Raw genomic sequence first — 6000 nt, 5'->3', positions numbered from 1 at the left:
TGTGCAGCCACAGGATTCCCACAATCACAGTGTGCAAGGCTCCCACAGTCACAGGGTGCAGGGGACACACTCTCAGCTGCAGGAGCCTGCCCTGTCCTTGGAGAGAGCAGAGATATTTCCAGAGCCTGTTGCCTGCAGTTGCTCCATCTTGGCAGTTTGATCCAGAGAGCTTGTGACAGAGTAGAAGGATGGGAGCACCTCATAGCCTAAGTGGGTGCCCGGCCCCCTGCCAAACCTCCAGTCTAGACTCAACATCAAAGGGAAATGAGAATTTACCCCTGTGGTAAAATCATGCATGTGAGCTGCTGCAGCCTTAAGCTTTATTGCCAGTGGCATTAAGATGGCACTTTCCCCCTGCTTGTTCCTGGGCACCCTTGTTGTAGGGGTGGGAGAAAGAAATGTTATCTCTCTTCATGGGGTTCAGTGTGCACTGCCCCTTGCTTGCACTCCAGCTGGACTCAAAGTCAATGTGGTCCACAAGGTTCTTCCTCAGGCAATATCATGAGTGACATGTGTTGCTGTTGTCTGCTCTCACCTCCCTCCTAGAAGATGGTGTCTCCTGGCTGGCGCCGTGGCTTAACAGGTTAATCCTCCACCTTGCGGCGCCAGCACACCGGGTTCTAGTCCCGGTTGGGGCGCCGGATTCCATCCCGGTTGCCCCTCTTCCAGGCCAGCTCTCTGCTATGGCCCGGGAAGGCAGTGGAGGATGGCCCAAGTGCTTGGGCCCTGCACCTGCATGGGAGACCAGGAGAAACACCTGGCTCCTGGCTTCGGATCAGCACGATGCGCTGGCCGCAGCGGCCATTGGAGGGTGAAACAACGGCAAAAGGAAGACCTTTCTCTCTGTCTCTCTCTCACTATCCACTCTGCCTGTCAAAAAAAAAAAAAAAGGAAGATGGTGTCTCCTTCAGTCCCCAGCTGTGGAAATCCTGATGATGTGTGTGTGTACTGCTCATGCTGCTCCAGGCATCTCTCTTCTTTCTGTAGAATTTCCAGTGCAAATGTCTCTCCAACTCTCCCCTGGGAATTCATGTCCTCAGCTTTTCTTCTGTTACCTTCACCTGGTCAAAATCAGCACATCCTTCCCCTATTCAGTCACCTTGGATCCTCCTAAATTCTCTTTTTGATACAGCATCAGAAATATTCTAACAAGCATTGAAAACTCAATTAGCTAATCTCTGATGACTCAAGTTTGTTGAAAGCAATGTATTGCAAATTAAAAGTCTTGCAGAGACTAAGAGGTTCCAAGATGGTGGAGTAGGGAGGGAGCTTAATGCTCCGGTCTAGGAGAGAATAGCTTAAAAAAAGGTGCAGAGAGTGCAGTCTTAAGGAAGAGTTAGGGAGAAAACAGCAGAAGAAATTCTAGGCAAATTAGAGGGACACAGTGGACCTACATGGAGGGCGTGGACGCCCATAGCTCAAGACTCCAGCAGCTGAGAGCTTTACACCAGCGTGGGAGAGAAAGGTGAGACCAGATTGCAGCAGCCCAAGCCACTGGCAATAAAGCTGTAGGAAGAGCCTATAGGAACCTGGCTTGGAGCCCTGTGGGGATGGTATACCTACCAAACTAGAGGGAAAAAAGGAGGGACATTTTTCTCTTTCCCCAATCACCTTGCAACAGTGTCCTGTACCAAGCAGAAAGAGTGGGTGCCAATTTGGGCATATGTAACAGTTGCGTCAGCTTGTGCTCATGCCCAGCAATCAACTGAGTGCAAACTCCTCACGCTGGTGGGGAGAACTAACCTGGGAATGAGTGCTCATGATTGTGGAGGCTTGTGTGCTGGAACTGTAAAAACACACACACAAACAAACAAAAACAAACCCTGAGGCTGAGTGGGAGGTCACACAGTGTGGCTGGGACTTTAGGCTGTCACTGTGGGAGACTCCATACGCTCAGGGCTTCCTGGTTACCAGGTAAGGAGCATTGCTGGGGAATTTGAGCTTACACTGAAGATTGCACAGATCCTTTATGTGGTCTTTGGGACAGAACAAATGAAGATTACACCCACTGGGGCTAGCGCTCAGGCACTGGTCTCCTTTGAGGAGAGGAGCTCAGCTGAGCAGAATAAGTCTGCCTTCTGATAAAAAAAAAAAAAAAAGAGGAGATTAACCAAGCCAATCCTGGGTGTGTCACCTGAGACATGTCCTTCACCCTGGAGAACTGAACAGAGTTCCCTTGCCAAACCCACAACACACCTCTAGGTATACACTAAAGCAGACACATTATATATTTACAGGGGCATAGTACAAAGATAAAAGCCACAACAGCAGAATAAACAAAGAAAAAACCCAACGAGTATCACCACAAATGCTAAATAAAAAATGCACCAATTCAAGAAACAAGAATAAGGAAGACAACATGACGCCCCCAAAAGAACACAACACTTCAATACTAGATTACGATGATGATGAGATGGAAAAAATGCCAGAAATTGACTTTAAAAACATTGATCATAAGATTACACAGAAATAGTCAGAAGCAAATACATGAGCAACAGAATTCTGTACATGACAAGAAAGAAAATTTCTCCTATGAAATTGAGATCTTAAAGAGAAATCAAAATGAAATGAAGAATTCAATAGAATAAATGAAAAATGCAGTGGAAAGCCTCAACAACAGAACTGGTGAAGCAGAAGAAAGAATATCCAATGTGGAAGATAAAGCACAGGAAATTATATAATCAAACAAAGAACAAGAAGAGGAAATCATAAAACTAAAAAATACTGCTGGGAATCTACAGGATACTATCAAATGACATACGGGTTCTAGAGTTCCTGAAGTCATGGAGAGAGAGAAAGGATTAGAAGGCATTTTTAGTGAAATTATACAGAAAACTTTCTTAATTTAGAGAAAGAAAGGAACATCTAAGTACAGGAAGTACATAAAACTCCTAATAGGCAGGACCAGAAAAGATCTTCACCACGACACATTGTAATCAAACTCACCACAGTAAAACAGAAAGAAAAGATTCTAAAATGTGCGTGAGAGAAATGTCAGATTACTTTCAGAGGATCGCCAATTAGATTTACACCGGACTTCTCATCAGAAACCCTACAGGCTAGGAGATAATGGAGAGACATATTCCAAGTCTTAAGAGAGAAAACTGTCAACTCAGAATACTATACCCTGCAAAGCTCTCACTTATGAATGAAGGTGAAAGAAAGACCTTCTGTAACAAATAGTGTGAGACCTGAGCCTGGATCAAGGTGTAACTATTTTAAATTAGGCCTCCATCTTGAAACTTGGGCCTGACCAGGCCCTGAACCCTGAGCCAGTAGCTCCTGAAAGTAAATAAATGAACTCCCCTTGTGATAAACTCTCCTAGCAACAGCCGACTAGCAGATAACAGAGAAATACCTAGAGTTCCTGGTGTCTTCTCAGGGCAGATAAGGTCATTGATAGCTTCCTGAGACCCTGCAGTTCAGCACGTACACCCTAGCAGCTCTCATCCTATGCTTCGGCCAATCAATTTAAAAGGCATCAACCCCAAAGCCATCCAACCACCTTTAGTAGGTCCGTTCCCACCACTGGATGCACTAATCAGTTCTAAGAGATGTCCTTAGAATTTCCTGCAGGATGAGATGATTTGCTAAATGGTACCATAATGTATAGAATGTCTCTGAAAATCCTATAAAAACCCTGTTAACTGAAGGGTCGGGGCTCTCAATTCAGACCCGCTGTGTCGGTGTTGATTGAGAGTCCAGGCCCGGACCTGCAATAAAACTCGTGTGCTTTACAGTGGTATTGGCTCCTTGGTGGTCTTTGGGGACGACTGAGCTGGGCATTACAATAGAAATTGAAAGAATTTGTCACCACCCATCCAGCCATAAATAAGATGCTTAAGGATGTGCTACACACAGAAACACAGAAACATGTTCATCACTACAAAAGAAGGTAAAGGAGGAAATCGCCCAGTAAAAGTTCAAAAAATTCAAGGTAAAAAATATGAATATATTTGGAAAAATGGTAGGGCAAAATTGTTACTTATCAGTAGTCACCTGGAATGTAAATGTAATTCAGCTCTGCAGTTAAAAGACACAGACTGGCTGAATGGATTAAAAAACAAAACCTACCTCTTTGTTGCCTACAAGAAACACATCTCATCAACAAAGATGTAACAGACTGAAAGTGAAAGGATGGAAAAAGATATTCCATACTAACAGAAACCAAAAAAGAGTTGGTGTAACCATCCTAATATCAGATAAAGCAGATTTTAACCAAAAGCTGTTAAAAGAGACAAAGAAGGGCTCTATGCAATGATTAAGGGATCAACTCAACTGGAAGATGTAACTATTATAAACATATATGCACCTAATTACAGGGCACCTGGTAATTTAAAAGAAATGTTAAGGGATCTAAAGGGGGACATAGACTCCAATACAACAGTAATGGGAGACTTCAGTACCCCACTTTCAGCAATGGACAGATCAACCAGACAAAATCATCAAGGAAACAGCAAAGTGACACTATAGACCAAATGGACCTAACACTTATTTCCAGAATTTTTCATCCTACAGTTGCAGAATACACATTCTTCTCAGCAGTGCATGGATCTTTCTCTAGGACTGACCATATGCTAGGCCATAAAGCAAATCTCGGTGAATTAAAAAAAAAAAATGAAATAATACAATGAATCTTCTCAGACCACAATCAAATGAAGCTGGAAATCAACAACTTAGGAATCTCTAGATCATATGCAAACACATGGAAACTGAACAACATGTTCCTTAATGAACAATGGGTCATAGAAGAAATCAAAAGAGAAATAAAAAAAATTTCTGGAAACAAATGAAGATGACAATACAACATATCAAAACATATGGGTTGGCTGGTGCTGTGGCTCACCAGGCTAGTCCTCTACCTGAGGCGCCAGCACCCTGGGTTCTAGTCACGGTTGGGGCGCTGGATTCTGTCCCGGTTGCTCCTCTTCCAGGCCAGCTCTCTGCTGTGGCCTGGGAGTGCAGTGGAGGATGGCCCAAGTCCTTGGGCCCTGCACCCGCATGGGAGACCAGGAGAAGCACCTGGCTCCTGACCTCGGATCAGTACAGCGCACCGGCCGCAGCGGCCATTGGGGGATGAACCAATGTAAAAAGGAAGACCTTTCTCTCTCTCTGTCTCTCTCTCTCACTATCCACTCTGCCTGTCAAAAACAAAACAAAACAAAACAAAAAAACAACTTATGGGTTACAGCACAAGCAGTGTTAAGAGGAAAGTTTATAGCAATTGGCGCCTACATCAAGAAATTGGAAGAAAAGCAAATAAATGAGTTATCAATGCATCTCAAAGATCTAGAAAAACAATGGCAAATCCAAAACTAGTAGGAGAAAAGAAATAATTAAAATTAGAGAAGAAATTAAAAAAAATTGAATAAAAAACAATACAAAAAATCAACAAATTTACAAGCTTAATTTTTGAAAAAATAAAGATTGACACACCACTGGCCTAACTAACCAAAACAAGAAGAGAGAAACCCAAATAAATTAAATTTGAGATGAAAAAGAAAATGTAACAACAAACACCACAGATAACTAAAGCAAGCTTATACAAGAAAAACGAAGGCAGAGGCATCACAATAGCAGATTTCAGGGCATACTATAAGGCAGTTATAATCAAAACAGCCTGGTACTGGTACAAAAACAGGTGGATATACCAATAGAATAGAATTGAATCACCAGAAATCAATCCAAACATCTACAACCAGGTTATATTTGAATAAGGAGCTAGAACCAATTCCTGGAGCATGGACAGTGGATTCAAAAAATTGTGCTGGGAAACTGGATTTCCAGAGGCAGAAGTATGAAGCAAGACCCATACCTTACACCTTACACAAAAATCCACTCAACATGCATTAGAGATTTAAATCTATGACCCGACACCATCAAATTATTAGAGAACATTGGGGAAACCCTGCAAGATATTGGCATAGGTAAAGAGTTCTTGGAAAAGACCCCAGAGGCACAGGCAGTCAAAGCCAAAATTAACAAATGGGATTACATCAA

The sequence above is a fragment of the Lepus europaeus genome, chromosome 17, assembly GCF_033115175.1.
Source record: "Lepus europaeus isolate LE1 chromosome 17, mLepTim1.pri, whole genome shotgun sequence".
Classification (NCBI taxonomy): domain Eukaryota; kingdom Metazoa; phylum Chordata; class Mammalia; order Lagomorpha; family Leporidae; genus Lepus; species Lepus europaeus.
This window is presented reverse-complemented; position numbering follows the sequence as displayed.